The following is a 19,914-nucleotide window of genomic DNA, read 5'->3' as shown; positions in this document are numbered from 1 at the left end:
TAAGGAAGGGCAAACTTCCAGTGTTAAAGCAGCAAAGTTAAGAGCAGAAAAGAAATAACATCAATAAAAAAACAAATAATGAGTAAGTCACCAAACTTTGTAAACAGGAGGAAGTATCAAATAGAAACAGTATAAACAAGGATGTTATTATTAAAGGGGAAGAGAAACAAGAGGAAATGTTTAAAATAGGAGCGATATAAACAGGAAGGAAGCTGTAAATAAGAAAATAAAATGTGAACAAGTATAACATCTTTAAAAAGGGAATATAAACAGAGGAAATATAAGACACTAGATTGATACATTAATACTTTGGCGATATTGATAATAGCTGCTTACTTCTCAGACAGATATTAGCCTACTTACAGAGTTTATGACACATTTGGTCCACAGTGTCTCCGGACAGCAGCTCCCCTACTGGTCTGCAGTAAACCTGTACCTCGGTCCCTGTCAGAGAGCCGCAGCAGAGTCCAGAGCTCCGGGTGGCGGACTGCCGTCGTGAATCTGCGCCACCTCTGTCCTTAAAACCAGACAAGTTCAGCCAACACCAGGAGTCCCGTGATGAACCAGAAGTGAAAGGTAAGCTCGAGATTCATTTAACTGTCTGAACTTTCTTTCACGAGGAAGCCTCAAAGGATCGGAGAGACACTTATTATCGCTTTTTGTTCCATTCGGCTCCGGCGTTGAGGGAACTCACACCAAACTCCATTCAAAAATTAAGCTGTTTTTGCTGCCGCGCTTTAAAGAAAAGACATTTTAACGGAAAACATTTAATAAACCCGTAGTTAGTGTATATTCTCTAATTCGGCATCCATAAACCAAGCAACAGTTGCTGCATTAAAACGTATTTCTGAAAAACAAATTGTGATTGATGCAAGCAGTACAAACGGAAGTTGACAGTCTGTTTAAATAATCAGTTTTTTTGTTTGTTTTTCATTCATAAAGTTGCTGTTTTTCTGCTTGCACATTTATCAAAATCTTAAAGAAGGCTGCAATAAAATGTGCCCATGAATCTACCAGTGTTCAACCTGATTGTTTACCGATACAGTTACCAGTTATTAGTAATCAAGGAGAGACTGGCAACCAATATTATTGTGATGTAATGTAACTAATTGCATTTACTTGAGTACAATTTTGAGATACATGTACTATGCTTGAGTACTTTACTTTCACTCCATTCAATTTTGGAGGCATTTAATGTTTTATTTTGTACATTTATGTCTTTATTTACACATATACACACTGATATCTAACTTTTTAGATCCAGATTATTGATACGAAATTTAAATCTAACAGTTTATAATGAACAATTGTGATGTATTATTATAGATAACACTACCCAGCAGTATTTATCAAGTAATTAAAAGGAGTTTCACCTTCACCAGCTACAACATAAACAGATAAATGCATCAATAAATATAATCCAGGAATATAATACTTTTGTTACACTGAAATTGGCCAATCTGTACTTTTACTTTTGGTACTTTAAGTACATACTTTAAGCAATATTTTAAATGCAGGGCTTTTATTGTGACATGAGTATTTTTGCACTATGGTATTGCTACTTAACTGTGCAGGATTTTCTCGAAGAAATAATCATAAAAATAATCTCAGTCATAACTTTTTTCATTATTTTCTGTGATCGGGATGCTTCACCAACCCAAAGCATCCATATTTGACGTTCCAGGACGGAGACTCAACAATCATCCGTCTTTCTAACAGCAGCAGACAAATTCCACGTATTGAACCTTTAAGTAAAAGAACTGTCTGATTAAATCCTGCAACTTTTCAACATTATCTTGCAGGGAGCTCCCAGCAGCATTTCTTATCTAGCTGACAGGAAAGTTTAGCTCCCCAAAGTTTTATAAAGCAAAAATAGATAAAACTTAAATTTGAATTGAATTTTTCAGTCCCTGTCCTCGATTTGTAGTCCCAGTCCGGCAGCAGGGGATTGTGGTGCAGAAAGCAGAGTGGCTCAGCGGCTCCACTGAGACGGCTTCTGTTCCTCTTATAAACTGCAGAGACTTCACTGAGGACTCAATCTGAATGGGATGCAGTTAACTGTATATCACTGTAACAAAGTGCATTATTCAGAGGCTCCGGCGGAAGAGCGACTGATTTAAAAAAGCCGTCGCCTTCGCCTCCGTTTGAGTGGAATCCTGTAGGCTGTGATGGGGACATTTCCAGTGATGTAACTGGGACTCTGGGCGTGCTTGCTGTCACAGGAGTAGATCATAAACCTGTGATGTTTATTGCGGCTTCAGTAATACCTGCTGCCTTCCCTCAGCGTGTCTGAGGCGCAGCAGCCTTCAGTGTTGATGGGCTATTACTGGTGACCCCTACTATATTGTATTCTTGGTGGGGTGATGTGCAACAGTCTTCTGCTTTTTTCATTTCGGCAAGACTTTACTGGTTCTTCATCATGACTTTTACAAACTTTAACTTTGTTGTTTACTGTGGCACCACACTGAAAAATACTGTCAAGTTCTTCTGTTGAATTTGGCCTGATCAACCGAACAGTGCTTAAAACCACGCAGCGTTTTTTTTGCCTCATTAATTTGCAGTTGTCTGCCACGGTAAACCACTGTAAAAATAATTTGTTCTAATCTAAAAAAGTTCACGTCAGGTTGCCTTAAAATTCTAAGTTGACTGAAATTGAAAAGACGAGTTGAGATATTTTTGTAATGATTCAAAACTTGATATTAATAAAGTCACTAAAATTAAGATAATTAGTTGAAATCACACTGATGAGCATTACAGACAAACTTTATCTCCTTCTACAGACAATATGTCAAATATTATATATATATATATATATATATTATATATTTGCAGTGTTATGTGTTTTATTTTATCAAACTATAAAAAAGATCTGCTATAGAGTCCGACCGATATATTGATTGGCTCTATCGGTGTCTGATATGCACAGATATAAAAACAAGATGCTTATTATATTGGTAGGGTTTTAAAAAAAAGTTTAATGTCAAACTGTAAAATATCCTGCAATCATTACATACTTTTGTTACAAGTGTTTGATAACCAACAAAATAAAAATATTGACGTCATAATTTCTTTACTCCTTGATATCGTTATCAGCATTGGCAGCAAAAATTGAGTATTGTTTGGGCTGAACATGATTGAACTCTGTGTAATATGTTCATTCAACTCACACTTAAAGCTAAAAAAAACTCATGTTAATCAATTATGAAGTTTTCTGAAATACCAGAAGATTAGTTTAATTCACTTAATAAATAAAACTTGTGCTTTTGCACAAAGTTAATCAGAAAAGATTAGTTGATTTCATTAATTTCCTGTGATTTTTTTCCAGTGAAGAAAACAAACTGCACATCATTAATCATTAACAAACACTTCTTATAGTCCACGGTGATAAACAAACAAACAAACTGCAGCATTTTAGTGGAGATCGGTTTACCTCTTTCTCACTTCCCTCGCTCGTGTGCGATCATTACTAACAGTTTACACTGGATTATTCCTGACAAGTTCAAGATTTACCATTTGCATGATAATGTGAATACAAGAGCTGAAAATTATGATTCGCTCCAGTGTTTTGCCTTCACGTTTCAAATAGCTTCGTGTCCACATGCAGCCTGCAGCTGAATTCTCCCCGTTCTCGTTCCTTGTCAACGATATGTGTCCTGATAGGCCCCTTTTAAGTTGTCAGCTCGCTCAGACAAAAGCATAATAGGCTGAGCAACAAAACTAGCGGAGCCTGAACTACCTTGTCACACTTTTTGTTCTGCCGTGCCATTTCTCAGTCTCAGTACAGATCTAATTAGACAGACGAAAATAGCTTATTCAAGATGTATTCAAAACCTTTAATTTGAAATTCCTCTCCTCCATCTTTCTCCCTGCTTCACACCCGTGGGACACACAACAAACCTCCAAACATTCAATATTTTACACGTCTGACAAACACTGCTACCTGAGCTCATCGGCTTATTTTTGGATTTTTGAATGTTTTCCCTGCCGTCCTTCAATAATCCATCACGTTGCCTTTATTGTCTGTTATGCTGTTGTTCACACCACAGTGAAATGAATAGAAGCTTATAGCTAAAGAAGAAAAACACCCTCAGAAAGGCAGAGGTGGGAGGTAACTAAGTACAAATACTTACTTTACTAAAGTAGATTTTTCAGGTTATTTTTCACACTGCGTTTTACTTTCACTCTCTTCATTTATACAAAAATATCTGTACTTTCTGCTCCTTACATTTTCAAATCTGGCTCGCCACTTTAATTTTAAAGCATTTGAGGGGAATTATTGATTGTTTTTATTTGCATCTTTGTGTACCGACTTCCAAACATCAAGACCGAATGCATAGAAAAGTTCCTTGTGCATCAATCACTGCATCTCACTCACAAACACAATGAGATGAAAACAGTGTAGAAGATGTAACTAGAAGAAAACGACACAACAAGATGAAAACAACGTGAGAGACATAATAACATGAAAAAGACAAAACAAGACTAAAACAACATAACAAGATGAAAATAACAAAAGTAATGTAACAAGACAAAAACAATGTGACAAGATGAAAATGACATAACAAGACGTAAGAAGAAGGAAATCGTGTAAAAGACGGCAGAGAAAAGACGAGGTTCAGTCAGTAGAAATGTCCTTTTGACTTTTTACTTTTATACTTTGACACATTTCAGAGCCTTTACTTTTTCATTTTTACGTGAGTAAAGAAGTCGAATCAGTTCTTCTACTTCTTTCTTTTTTTTTCCACAAGCGAAGAACTTTTTCTGCTTCTGCAGAAAGGTCAAACTAACCTTTGAAAAGTAGTTTGTGCGCAGTCATAAACAGACAAGGACCAATCACGCAGGAAACATCAGATGTATTTATTGCCAGTAAATGGTCAAAGACATTACTGTAGAGTATATTTATGTTTTATTTTTATTTTCCGCCACTTAAAATCTGCCTCAGAGCTGAATGGAAACAGGGACTGCAGGGACATACAAGGACTTAACTGCTGCTGCTAATATATAACCCCCTAAATGGAAGTGGCATTAAATCATTAAAGTGGATGCCTGAATGTGTTACCCACAGACCTCCACAGTTTCACATGAGGTCAGGCTGAAGTGGAAAAGCAGAGATAGATGAATGAGGAGAGAAGGAGCAAGTTTAGCGCTAAAGGGGCTGATGGACAGGCGGCTGGGTGTTAAGGTTTTCTCCACTCGCACAGCCCAGAATTCATCCGAGACTGTGCGCGAGTGTGTTTAACCTTTATTTATTCAGGGAAAGTTGTTAGGACTTCATGACTTTTTTTCCCGGAAAACTCGGTGGAAAGCCGCAGTCTTCCAGCGTCGGCGACGAGACCGTGATAGCTGCTGAGGAGAGGGGAGCACTCAGTAACCCCTCAGCTAGATCGCACTGTCAGACCGCTCGCGAGTGAGTGGCAGTTTCGGTGAAGTCTTTTGAATTGCTAACCTTTAACCTGGGTCAAGAAATAGCTCAAAGTTGAACTGCTCCCTAAAACCACAATCGCTCATTTTTACATTTCTATTTCTACGCAGTAAATAAATAAGATATGAAATGTAAATAAGACAGGTTTGGGTTTGTCAGACACCAGGCACCTTTCTCTCACTTTGGACAGCGCTAGGCTAGCAGCTAACCCCTTAGCACATCCTGGAGCTACGCTAAGCTAGGTGAATTTGATATCTTATATTTAGCCTCATAACATTTGACATTAGGATATTTCCAGGTATGTCAAATTCTCCAACCGGGATGATTTTTCATGAGCAAATCACCACAAATAGCTGCTTGTCTAACCTTTAAGCTGCACCATCACCCTGCTTCTGCTGGTGTGTGTGTGTGTGTGTGTGTGTGTGTGTGTGTGTGTGTGAGGCTCCTGTAAGCCTGGTTTTATTGCTCCGGTAGAAAGGTAAACCTCAGCGACTGCGGGGGTTTTCAAAAAATCAACACAGCCAGGCTTGTTTAAAAACGGAGCGAGCCGAATGTTTGAAGTATTAAAAGTCAATATTTCTTTGTGACACACAGACCTGTTTCACAGCGGAGCGCTGTGTGTCGGACAAGGCGTCCATTGAGGGCCGTGACGGGGCGGGTGGGTCAGGGTCAGCTGCTGGTTTTGGGGGTTAAGAGTTGTTGGGTAACCGCTGTAGGCCTCTTTCACAGCTGGCCATGGATTAATGGAAATGACTGGAGATTAACTAAAATGTTTTTTAAATTGATATAAACCCTCCACCTCCTCTGATATAAAATTTACTTGCAGCTGCTAGGATCAGTATTTTTAAAAAAGTTTTGAGCATCTTTTAGCTTGCTGTGCTTTTGCAAGAAAGCTGAGCAAAACCTGCCTCGGGTTGAATGAGTTGATTAGCAGACGCGCTGATGTTTTAAAATTACACTCTTCTGAGACTGAAATGATGGCGACAAAAAGCAGGCGATCAAATATATACAATGCAGATGGTACATAAAATGCTCCAAGGTGCTCACAACATCTACTTGATATTAACCTCGGAGCGCTCGGAGGTGAACGCGCCACTAATGATTTGGGCTTTTCAAAAGATGGTGGCACTTAGAGGCAATCACAGGTGGCTGGATGTGCTCTGAACCAGACCTGAAACATGTTTGGAATCGTACAAGGTGATATAGAAGTTGCTATCATATTCACCCCTTAAGTTGACAGGTTGGTTGCCCTCTTTTAGCCCCCCCCCTCTCCCCCCGAAGTCTTCTGTTCTCTCTGCTCTGGCCATCTTTCACTGATCCTAGTTTGGCTTTTGCTCAGCACTCCCCTGCGCCTCACTGTGCCTATAATCTTTCAGCCTCAGCAGTGACAGGAGGGCTGTAAAAACAGAGCCGGAGGAGGTCATCCTGAAGTTTGCACAGGAGCGAGCCATTCATCCTCCTAGGGGGGTTTGGTACTCTGCTGTGGTGAGGCTGAGGCTGAGAGAGATGAATGTCCCGCTCTGTAAAGGTTGGGGATGAGGCCGGGAAGTGTTATTTGTCTCTTATGCTCTGCTGGGCACACGGGAAGCTAAACGATCCTGTCGTTTTTTACGGAATATGATTTATTGACGCCATTAATTTCTGAATAGGAGGTCACCCCTTTCCCTTCTTAGATTGGCATCCACTTCTACAGCCGTGCATGACTAGTGTCTCTGTCAGCAGTACAGAGACCTGCCATATTTCCTGCTTGTTGACACAGAGTGTATCTACACTTAGACAGTAATTTTGAAAACTATGTTTATGTTTGGAAATGCTGTGTTTTCGCATTGTTTGCATGAAGATCTCCATCCCTGAGCAGGCTCGCCTTCTTTTTCCAAAAGCGATTTTCAGATTTATCCCCTCTGGACGAGGGGTGCTCACTGCAGAGCCACATGGGTGGAGCCTGACCTCTACCTCTGTGGACTTAGTGAAGCTCCACCCGCGTCCTACTGTGGCAAAGGCATGACCAGTCCTGCTCTGCCTCTGATTGCGACTAAACACAGCCTCAGAGACCGACGGGGAATGTAGTGCCGAGGTGGTTTAAGGTGGAGTTTAACTGCTAACTGTTTTGCCGTTAGCTGAGTCAGCTAGCTGCAACCATGGCTGTATTAAGGAGAACAGGATACAGTAACGGAGGCGGGTCTCCATTCAATTGAAAGATGCTCATTGATGCATGCTTTGTGTGGCACATGGAGCGACAGCAGTATAGACCTCCAAAGGTCGAGTGGCTAACTTTCTGTGTAGCTCTCCACTAACTTGAAAGGAGATAAAGGGGATGACTAGACTTTCCAAATGTTATTACACCAAATTTATCCACTATTTTACAGCCGTCTTTCACAATAAAATTAAAAGAAAAACTATTTTTGGGCTGCAGTGCATCACGTGATGTTGTATTTGCACAGTTTGGCCACTATATCAAATATGCTTTAAAACCTGGCACTCTTCTAGGGGGAAGCAATTATTGCTTAGCAACATGTAAAGTTATTTATCCATCAGGAAATTACGTAAATCACCTCAGTACTGTATTCCCTATCGATCTTGGAGGCTTTGCCCAGTCCAGCCGACTCAGCCCAAGGGTTCCAGGAACCAAATCTGTAAAAAAAATCCCCACCTTGGTGCTGTATCCCCTGTCATCAAACTGGCCTCTGTTGGTCTTGTGGTTGTGGCTGGACCTAGAGGTGGAGCTGGACCAGGCCAGACTCCACCCACCGGCTCTGCAGTGAAGCCCAGAAACTGTTTTCAGGAGAATTTTTAAGGACAGGAGGTGTAAAAAAAGGAAAAACTTCACTCTTAACTGTAGGAGCACATACTGTATCTGTGATAAAATAATCAAAACTTAAAGTTCAATCACTACTTGAGTTTAGTATGACAGAAGGTTAATTAATGCTTTGCCTTTTGAAGTCTAAAATAGATCTGGGGATTCTCCTCTGTTGATGTTGTTGATGTTGAGCTAATCCTGAATGTTTATAGTGTATTAATAGAAGACAAACATTTAGTTACACCCAGTATTTTTCTAGTGTTTATGTCAGCCATCCCTGTAATCTCCTGTTCTCGCTGCCAGTGCTGCGTTCAGGGATGATTAACAACCCCAGCATGCCACCAGTTGTGTTGGCACGCTAAAGTAAATATCACAAATGTACCACAAACCAAAAGCCATTCAGGAATGAGGCGAAGAATGTGTCTGTGAAATGATGCAGTGGGACATGAATGAACCTCAAGGACCCGAGATTATGAAACATACAACACAGTTCATGTAACAGCTGCTTACAGAATTGTGTTCATGAAATGTGAAATGTGATTTTTCATTGATGGGTCACATTCGATCAAATCTACCAGTAACACTTTTTTTTCTGTTGGCCATGATAGGTGACTCTGGAGGCCAGGCTGGATTTCTTTGTTTAGGCAAACAAAATGTTTGTCAGAGCTAATGGCATTTGCTATTGACTCTGTCTCCTCATTCATTTGCACGTTGATGATACCGCAGCTGTGTTCCACCGACACCGAGGCTCATTTTGTATCCAAATGATGTAAAAGAAATCAGAGCACTTACCCTCTCGTCTGACCTTATGTAAGCTGATTTAGATGCCGATAGTCTGCTGCAGCTCTGCGACTCAGTGCATTTTAATTGTTGTAAGAACACAATTAGCACTAAAGTTTTAGGCTTTGCTTTTTTAAAAAAAACTATACACCTCACACTGCAAATAAGCTTCTGAAAGGGAAATGTTTTGACTTGCAAAACCAGCTTAAAAACTAATTGTGAAATATTTGCATCTGCAATGTCTTCTGCGCAATTTAGAATTACACAAATAGGTTCTGTTTGCTGTAGGGCTGAAACAAAAAATCTAAACTGGTGTCGGGAGGAAATATACTAAAAAATGAATACATCATGTCGGATGACATCCTGGACCCATGAACTTAATTAATTCTGCAGTATTTGCATCTCTGCTGGTGCAACACAGCTGTCATGCATGTGATTAAACCACAAATACTGAAAACAAATGCCTCGTGTTTAGCAAATTATTTGGTTGTAATTTATTCAGAGAGTTGTAAATAATTGCATATTTTGCAATTTTACACGATAACCCTCGTGACATTCATGATCCTGCCCCTGGTATTACTTGGTAAAGGATCAATCCACCAGTAGTTCAGGCTGCTCTAGTGTGATATTTGCACACAGGCGTCAATAAAACTGAATAAAAAATGTCATTTATTGGCTTGAAGAGTAATTACAAAGAGTAAAACTCAAAGGCAAGACCAGATCATTTGGGTCACGTCAGATGAAATGTTTGAAACCTGGTAGCTGAATCAAACTACTTTGTGCCCAAAAAAACTGTCAAGTATGACACAAAATGCCAAAAACTACCTACCAAACCTACCAGGGCTGCACAATTAATTGCACTATTATTGAAATCACAATTTGGCCAAATGCACTATCCAAATCGCAAAACCAGAATCAAGTTGAAACTTTATGAAAAAGGAAAAAGAAGAAAACAGCTGAGGAAAACGCAGAGCAAGGTTAACAGTGTCTCGCTTTTGTTGGAGCGTTGCTGCGTCTTGTTGGATGTTACCGCTGCCACCTGTTGATCGGTGCGATAGCACGACTCCAGGTTGCGAATTCTGCAGAGTCTCTTTAAGTAGCTCTGGTTTGATGAAGCTTTTAGCACCTGCATTCATCAGAAGGTAGCAGTTTGCAATTAACTTGCCGATCAGCTGCTGACAGACTGTTTTAGCACAACTGGTGCATCAGTCTGAAAGAGGCAATATGTGTTTGTATGTATAGATTTATATAAACCTGCTGTCAAGTGATCCATGGTAAATGTGGTGCAGCGACATCACAATATAAGGACAAAACACAACCAAGCACAACCTATTTTTAACCAGAATCTCACAAGGATAACAATACACACACTCACACACACACACTCCCACAGGGCAGACATCCCTCTCTATTCAGAGAGTAAAGTTTGCTCTGCACAAACAGGAATGCTTTGCTCCCCCCCCAACGTCTCCCCCATCACACACACCCCTTCTCCCCTCCCCTCCCCTCCCCAGCGTCCTGCACACACTCTGGTCAGCGTGCCACTGTGTGCCGATGTGTAACAAGTTCTCTCCCTCTTGTTTCTCATACCTCTCTCTCTCTCACCATGTGAAGTGTCGGGATCCGTGCCACTCGTTTGTCTGCCGGACCTGTTTGGTGATGGTGAACAAGTAAGTTTATTTTCCTGCATAATATATATTTCTGTGTGCACGTATTCCATGTGGAGGCTGGCTGTTTCAGTGCAATTACTTATTCTTTTGTGCTGTCCTTTCTGTCTTTGTGTCCAAGTCGCCTACTTTTTGCGGCTGTTTTTCTGCCTGCCTGTCAGTTTCCTCTCATTTAATGGTCTATACCATGACCCTCGACCTCTCCCTCCTCCCTTTGCGTTCCCATCCTCAGCGCGTATCGCTCCGTCTCGCACTCCGGAGACTACGCATAGCGTGGATAGACATGTGTTAACACTGGTGGGGGCTTCAGGTAATGTGTAGTGGGTATTTCCTTTGTTCTGTCTGAGGCATGAGGGCTGAAATTGGCATGGGGATAATGTAGGAGAGAAAAGCAGAGGGGAGACACCCACCCCTGGATCAATAGCCTCAGTCTGGATTGTAAAATCATGTCTGAATTAGTGTTATTTTTCTTGCCTGACCATTCACTAGAGGGCAATTGGCCTTTGTCAAGCAAGAGCCACATGTTGCACTGATTGTAACCTTGGGCAGTGTGTGAAATTCCCTAATGCTGCTCCTCTGTTCTTGGGATACTGATAAATATTTTGACTAGAGGCAGCTACCAGGCAATTTGTGTGCAAAAATCACAATTATTCTCTCCTTTTTCCCTGAAATAATTGCTTATAACCAGAGCCTGACTGATGCTGGATTTTTGGGGCTGATGCCAGTTAGGGCTGTGACTGTAATTTTTCCTTACCGCAGTGACAAAGCAGCACATTGGCTGTTTACCACGGCTGCCTTAATAATCACATTTCATCAGACTTTTATTGGAATTGAACCATGCTGTCATAAGTGTAGCATAGCTCCTTTTGGTGAATAAGTGTGTGTGATGTGCAAGTAAATGAGAGCAGACTGCAGATGCTTGTCATAGCGGAGCGGAAACTTTTAACTTAGCCGTAAGTTGTCAGCGTTGCAGTAAATGTACAGTTCAGGTTACGGTGTGTCAGTTAATAAACAGCTGCAGCTTCTCGACACCAAAGAGGAGTCTGTTATTTCTCAACTGCTGGAAAAGTGACAGAGTTAGCTCAGAAGTTAGCTGAGCAGGAAATGCTAACATTGAGCTAATGCTAATGCTAGCACTATTGGGTCTTTTGCGATCATATTTCTTTCGGAAGCTTTGTTTTCCAGCCTTGAACTGCAGTCTTCTTGGAGACATGGTACAGTACGTCCAAAAGTGAATGTCTACCGTAGTTATTTATCAGTTTTTCTGTGTTGAAAACAGTTGTTGTTGTTGTGCACACGCAATCTATCTCAACATGAGATTTACTTTTCATAATAAAAATTGCGGTGATGAGGGTAATGAGCTCACAGCCCTAATACCAATTTTAGAAATATTGGACGATGTTTTGCGATATAGGTGTGATAGGACAATAGTGTCTCAGTAACAATCAGCTCCACCTACGCTGACTGAGCGCTATCTGCACTGGAGTGTAGTCAAGCAAACAGACATGCAGCTCGTAAAAGTGACAAATATGATAATGATAATATCGGCCTTCTGATATATGACTTGTGTGTGCTGCAAAAAGGCAGGCGCACACCGGTTGATTGCATGACTAATAGGATCAAGGCTGACTTACAAATCTTTAGTTCATTAGTCTTTTTTGATGATATTTTTATGTGAGGTGAGTTATTACTGAAAAAAAACCCATCTGGCATCACAGTCATCTTTGGTCAGTAATAAGCCCCAGATTTTATGAGATCCCTCTCCATGACAGTAGCATCAATTAGCTGCAATGGATTAGTCATTAAAATACTAAGGCTGTTAGTCACCGGAGAGTTTCTTATTCAAAGGCAGGCTTTGTTGGCATCATGATATTAGTTTGACCAGCCAAGTGAAAGCAGAATAGCCACTCAGAGGTACATTTAAGAATTAATGTAAGGACACCAGTGGCTCACAAGTGGAAAACAAACTACTCATCATACTGAGATAATAAAATCCAAAACTATAATTTGTATTCTGCAACTAACCATTAAAATTACTCGCACTTAAACATAATAGCTTGACTTTTTTTTCCCAATTACAACAGTTTCTCAAGGGGTGGATGGTTTTTATACTATCTTTGTTACAGTCTAATTAAGTTCAATAAAATAATACTTCTATGGAGCTTGTTATGGTACGTTTTGTAAAGATTGTCAGATGTTAGTTTTGCAACCCAGCAGCAAATCACACACGACTGGACAATCAGGCCGTGGAAACTCATTCTCGATTCATGGGAACAATCTCGTATTCTGACGGCCAGATGGTTTGTTTCATGGAACCATCTGGGAAGTCGTCCTTGGGCGCTGTTTAGAAAAGGGCGGGGACTTTGGAGGAAACAGTTGAGTGAAGAGCGTAAACAGCTTTTCCATTGAGAAAAGGCTTCAGTGCCGTTCTTTGGTCTTCTTTCAGTGAAGAAATACTCTCCAGAGCATCTACGTTAATCTCTCTCTGTCTGTTATCACACATAAACCATGCATGTACCTGTCAGTAGTTCTTCAGAGGACACTGATTGGTCCAAACTGCTGGGGTTCAGCCATAAGAGCGTTGACTTGAAGGCTGGCAAGACGGATTCTGACGTGACCTTGTGATTGCTCAATCCCGTCTTTTCTGGAGGTCTGAACTGAATCTCTTGGTCTTTTTCACTGGATGGAGTTTGCTCAGTTTTCATCAAGTTGTCGTACTGTATACGGACAGACATCATAGCCTCCTTTTAAAGACGGTCTTTGGCATCATCTCAGTTTATAGAGATTAGAGAGATGTGAAATAAATTGTAGATCCATTTTTGGTGCAGCGGTCCAATCATACGCTGTCCTGCATGAATTTGTCCTGTCGACTTTCACTGGTACTTTTCTGTTGTGCAGAGAAAGTCAGATAGATGCACTTGGGCAAAAAATATACTGTTGAATAGTGTCACTGATGAACCTATTAATACAAACCCTCCCCTCCATGTCAAGAGGATTTATAGTCTCTGCATAGTGCCTTAATTATTGATTATCACTTTTACCAGGGATTAAAAATACAATTTTCAAATTTTTTTAGCTTGGTGCATCACTTAACTTGAAACTTTGTCTTTGCACTTTATGTTAGTCTTGTGATAATCACTACTTAAAGCTATGTTCATCAACAAAATAATAAAAACACACATTTGGCAGTGCTTTGCAGTCTGTACAGCATGACACCTACTATCCTATCCTACTATGTGTTTCCATCAACATATATTCATGTGTGTTTTGAAGTATTGCATTAGAAAGGACGGATAGAAAAAAGCATTAACTCACATGACTAATCAGCTGTTTCCACTCCGTATTGCTCAAATGGCTCCATAATACATCCTGAAGGAACCTTCCTCACATTAAGACATGAAACAAACAGAAATGTCACATTTCCCTCCTGTGTTGTACGTTGTTTTTACCTGTTAGCGAATAGCCTGCCCTACTTTTAATCGCATTATCTTGTTGCACCTTCTTCTTTTGTGTTGGTATAATGGTTTTCTGATTGGAGAATTGGCGCCACCCTGAAGTGGACAGAAACACGCATTTTCTTTTGCTGATTTGCTCAAAATTCTGTTAAAATAACCTATATATTTGGATGAAAACAGCTGTTGTGGCCTCACAAAACTGATATCACTAATGTATGAGCAAACTATTTGCAGACACAGACGTTCACATTCATTTGGAGTCACGGTTCTGACCACCTGATGGATGTAAGTAAATATTTACTCCCCTTTTAGCTCAGTTTTTGGTCTCCACCACCTCCTAAGGGAGCTGTATTTGTCTGCTGTTGGGCTGACCAGTAATTTTCAGCCATGCAGTGGCAGAGAGATTTGCTCCAGAGGGAGCATCTTAAGAGAAAGCAGAGGGTGTGCATTTAGTTACACGCCCAAGTTGTGGTGTTCTGCACAAAGCGAAAGAAATGGAGTCCATGATAAGAGAACAGAGGGAGACAGAGATGAGAGCGGGGAGATAGGAGGGGAAGAGAGGGATCAGTGCAGCTGTGTGCCTCTTTAGGATTCCTGCTCTCTACCTCCTCTAGCCGGGGCCAAACCGGCATCATTAGGTTTGGCAAATTACCCGAACGGCCATTGTGGCGCAGCCATGGCACGTTAGTGTGTCTTTTTAACTGTGGCTAAACTCAGTCTATTCACTTGTAAAAGAGAGCGGCCATTGGCAGATAGTTGGCAGGTTGCACAGAGAGGCCATTCACCCCGGTAGGAAGGAGCTGAGAACACTGCCTCGGAAATGGTCCTCGCTGAATATTTTGATGGAGAGACTCTGGATGCCCCCTCAGTGTCCATTTGCTCCAACTAACAAATTTCCATGAACTGACTTTATTGGTGATTAATATTACTACTGTTTACAGGTGAGGGCTCAGGTGCCGTGGAGCAGCTGCTGCTTTAATGACGTTTTTTTTTTTTTTGGTTGGAGGGGGGGTTGCTTTTGGTAGCAGCTGTTGTTTTGTGAGCTCCTTTTGATTCGAGGAGGAATTTGGAGTTTGGAATCCCAGGTTTTTTGGGTGTAGGGAGGTGGGAGGTGGGTGTGTGGGGGGGATTCACTGTTCCTTTTAATGATATTTGGATGAAGTCCAAGTACAAGAGAGCTTAGACAAGAGGCTGATATACAAGGGTCAGACGCTGGACCCCCTCCTTTTATTTTTGATGCCACGGAGGGACAAATTACGGAGCTTCTTGAATGAGGGAATAATTACTGGTAATTAATTTCCCTGTCATATATCACCTGAGTAAAGAGGATTTGTCTGGATTTTAATGAAGCTCACTTACCGTGTGTCTCAGCATGCTCATTTTGTGGCCTGTGTGATCCTGCTGGACATGTTATCAAAAGCGCTGTAAAAATTCTCAAACAATGCATGCTGGGGAGTCTGCTAAATGCTGCTCATGTTTCTTTAGGAACTTAATTTAATAAGTCGATTGAACTCTGTACAAGACATTCACTCAAGAGAAATGTTTGTAAGTTCTAAAATGAAGTGTAAATGATTTAATAATTATATTTATTAACTGGAGTAAATAAACCTTGCATATTTAGTTGATTCCTCCTCCAAAATGCCATAAAGCACATTAATTCAACTTGTCATTTTAAGTCAAAAGAATTAACTTGAATAAATAAAACTTGTATATTTAGGCAAAATGCAGCCCACTGAAAGGTTTCATATGACCCCACAAGGTCATCATGGAAATACCAAAAATTAAAAATCTTGCAAAGACGGTCAGCAGCATTTTGCTCATCATTAAACCGTTATCAGACCTTTATTTTGAAAGGGGTCAGTGCTGCGTTCACTCAGTCCTGTTCATTCATGTTGTTTATGTTGTTCTTCTTCTACCGTTGCTGCTACTATCGTCACAACCTGTGTGCAGCGTGCATGGCACACTGTAAAAAATTCAGTTTCCAACGAAAGGGTGACCAGCTGTAGTGTAGTGTAGTGTCCTACATAGAACACTTCTGACCACTCCATTACGAGAGATTTGGCCGTTATTAGGACTTTATATCATTTGTGTCTGGCTCACAGCAGCCTGATCAATTTCTCATGTGGTCCCTCGTGAAAAGTAATCACCCACCCGTGATTTAGGCTGTGGCAATGAGAAAAGATTAATTGATTCCAGCTCAACATCTCAAGTCAAAAGACTTTGAGTTAGAAGAACTTGTGAAAATAAAAGCGTGAAAATTGTACTTTAATCAACTTGAATAAATAAAACTTAATTAATTTAATGAGAAAACTCCTGTGTGATTGTTCTCAGTGAATGTTTCTGTGCGTGTTTTGCAGTCAGATCGTGGCGTATGAGGCTTGTTTTGTAAGAAATGACAGAAGAGCTTTGACTCATCCTGACAGAAAAAGAAGCAGCGCCTCCACAGTGTCGGTATGGCCGCCCCGTCGGCGTGTTCAAGCCCAGTGAGCTCGGCGGTCGCACGGCCACAAAAGCGGCGCATCCATGCCTTACCCTCTACTCCATCGAATCAACTCATTCAAATATAAGCAGTGGGTTGAAGGTATCCAAGTGACACACACCATGGGAGGGCCATCCCTTTGGCTTGTGAAAGGGCTGAAATGTTCTACTGCTTCAGTTTGTCTGGAGACAAAGCCAAGGGTGCTTGAATAGAAAGTTCTTGAAATAAAGAAGGGAGGCTCACAAAAACATACTCAAGTTCCGTGTTGCTTTAATTTTGTAAGCACGCTTTAAAAGTCTGAAGATGCCTTGTTTTTTCGGGTTGTTGCGGTTGGAGTGGTGGTTGTTAAGACGAGGGGGGTGTGAGGATTTATTCATGGCATTGATGCATTAGCTTGAACTGCCCTTGGATAAAGTAATACTTCAAATGAAGTGGTTTGAATTGTGAGTCTTTAGAATAAAAATGGAATATCAGATGAGTAACTGTCACAAGCTTGCAGACAAAAGGGGGAAAAAAACACTCACACAAGCGAGAGATTTTCATTTTTTTTCCTCCCGACACTGAAGTCCAATAACTGGCTGTCTTCTGAAAAGAAAAATTGAGAGTTTGACAAAAACCTCTGCAGTGTGTAAAGTTTGTAGAACTGTGATGAAGTGCTGCTGGAACAGTGCTACTCTGTCCAAACACTTGTTAATGTGTCACAGCGTTTTCTCCACCACTGAAGCGCAGACTCTGGAGGCTGCAGCCGCTCTGGTTAACGTTAGTAGGTTCGGGGTTTCCAAAGCTATTAGACCGTCTGAGAAGCAGCTCTGATGAAGCGTGATGGCAGCTTAAAGGCGCGCTGGGGAGTTTTCTTGTAAACAGACAAAAGTTATATTTACATTCGGTGTCACCAAAATGCGCTGTGTGTTGTTAGCATCTGTCAGTGCATTCAGGTGCCCATACTACCATGTGTCACATTTCTCAGTATGCAAGGTAGCATGCTTTTCTCGCTGTTCTGTACTTAAAATTTCTCTCCATTGGCTGTGACAGAAGGATGGACAAGAGATGCAATGTTATGATGCTTGCAACATTACATGATGGGACTGCGGTACGTACCAGGGCTGTCCCTGCCTTGCCGTTTGGTCCGGGTGATTGTTGCAGCATGCATCTTTTTCCGGTGCACTGCTGCTATCTGCGCTGCAGCCACGATTAGCAGGTTAGCTTAATTAGCGGTCCTATGGGATACAGCCACTCAGACCAGTGGAGCCTGAAAGCAGGCGCCGTCTTAAGTGGAGCTCATGTGTCCTCGCTTGGTTTATGACCAGCTTCAACGTCCAGGAGAGCACCTATAGGTTTATTTTCCAGCTGTAAAAATGTGTGTGTTTACGTAAGAAAATTAATATTTGCTGAAAAATTTGAGTATAGGCATCACAAGTCCAGTATTGTATCGTCAGGAGTTGGGTCACTGTCTTGAGAGAAATGATAAAGTCAGCGCAGTAAACTTGGCTGAGAGAGTGGCACATTATGAATGTGTATCAGGGGAAGGGTTTTCACCATCCAGGGCTTTTATATTTTTAACTGAAACAATCGCAGCAATTTAAGTGCTAGTAATAAATGTCAAAATAAAATAAGAGGACGCGTAAACTATCTATATATGGACAAGGAGAAGTTAGCAGTGAGCTGTTTTTGTTGCACGGTTAGTTTAAATCTCAAGATGTGATGGATAACAGAGCCTCCTCCAGACTGGGGACACACTTTATGACTTAAAGGCCAATTACAATCATTGCTTTGGTCAGCACAACTCTGTTTCAGTAGCAGGGTGAGTTTGTTCTGGAAGGAATTCAGGGGATCTGTAGGGGCAGATGCATATTCCAGTACGAGTGTAGTGAAGTGTGGTCTTAATTCAGCCTGTGCAAACATTTCCAACGTACTTCTGCTGTTATTATAGTGTTGTGACTTCTTGCAAGACAGCGTCTGTTTAGATATACACAGACTCAGTCCAGGGTAATTCTCCGCAGTGTTTATTAGCAATGTACTACAGCATATTTGGCCAGTTAGGTAAAAAAAAAAAAAAAGGAGCCTGGGGTGGTGAGTAATATTCCTAGATTAAAGTAATAAAACTTGGACATTCTTTGAGATTAAAGAGGTAAATTTATGTGGAAAAAAACTGACAAATTTATGAGAAAAAAAATGGATATTCTCTGAGATTATAAAGTCACAAATAAAAAAAAAAATCCCTTTGGTGGTCGAGAGTATTTATAAGTCCTATCCAGTGGTAGTTTTAGAGCAAATTTACTAGGGGGGCAGAGGGGCATATTCAACCTAGATAGTAATGTACACCCCCCAAAACACACCCCTGCTCTTATTAGTGATAATTAGTGCAATGATAGATAAAAAAAAAACAGTTTTCACATGTGTGCATTAATAAGAGAATAAAGCAGACTTCCTGTAGTAACATTTATACACTGTCATTTGTAAAATGATTCAATTACTTTTGAGAAAAGTAACTATTAACTGTAACTATTTACTAAATTTCAGTAACTTGCAAAGCTGCTACTATGTATAACTCAGTTTTTTTCTTGTAAATTTACAATTTACAATAGTTGTATGATGTCTTGCAAGACAGCATCTTACTAGTTATACAATAACATCCTCTCTTGAATCTTTGAGGGTCATGAAAGCTTTAATTCTCTACGCCACTGTTTATTGGCAATGTATGATCTCTGGTTAAAAAATAAATAAATAAATCTGGACCCATGGGAGAGGTTAATATTCTGAAATTAAAGTGGGACATTCTTTAAAATAAAGTGGTAAATATATGAGAAAAAACTTGAATCTTCTCTGAGATTATAAAGTCATTATTTTACGAGAAAAAAACATGGCGGTCGGGAGTATTACAACTCCTACATCAGTGATAATGACTGCAACGATAAATAGACAATTTCAGTTATCGCTGAAATAATATGGCTACACGTTTTTACACTACAGCAAGAAGCAAGTGACAACAAGCACAATTTTTCTCTTAAATTTATGACTTTAATCGCAGAGTTTATTCTTGCAAATTTATGACTTTAGAATCTTAGAGCACACCTGAGTTTTGTTCTCGCAAATTTACGACTTTAATCTCAGAATATTACCCCCCTCCCCCGGTTCCTTTTTTTTTTTTGTTGTTGTTAAATTTATGGCTCTAATACAGCATTGTAGCAATGCATTTCTGCAGTAAGACTCTTATTATAACAACATTTGACAAAGAAATAATCTTTCTACCTTTGTGATATGCCTAAAGTTGCTATTTTCAAAATAAAGGTGTGTTTGTATGTTAAAGGTGTGTT

General features: G+C 40.4%; 1 protein-coding gene across 3 annotated transcripts in view; it reads left to right on the top strand.

The window, feature by feature from the left end:
• Window positions 1-396: 396 nt before the first annotated feature.
• Window positions 397-19,914, top strand: part of LOC146304896 (semaphorin-5B-like) — a 41,489-nt gene continuing 21,971 nt past the window's right edge. For all 3 annotated transcript variants that reach the window (XR_014769292.1, XM_084713754.1, XM_084713753.1), the window contains exons 1-2: window positions 397-576; window positions 10,614-10,669. The gene's annotated coding sequence lies outside the window, so the exon portion shown is untranslated. The remainder of the gene's footprint in view (window positions 577-10,613; window positions 10,670-19,914) is intronic.

This window comes from Lutjanus erythropterus, chromosome 24, assembly GCF_056507025.1.
Source record: "Lutjanus erythropterus isolate fLutEry1 chromosome 24, fLutEry1.hap2, whole genome shotgun sequence".
In the NCBI taxonomy this organism is placed as follows: Eukaryota; Metazoa; Chordata; class Actinopteri; order Lutjaniformes; family Lutjanidae; genus Lutjanus; species Lutjanus erythropterus.
Note: the sequence above shows the minus strand (reverse complement) of the source record. Positions and strands in the feature narration are given on the sequence as shown.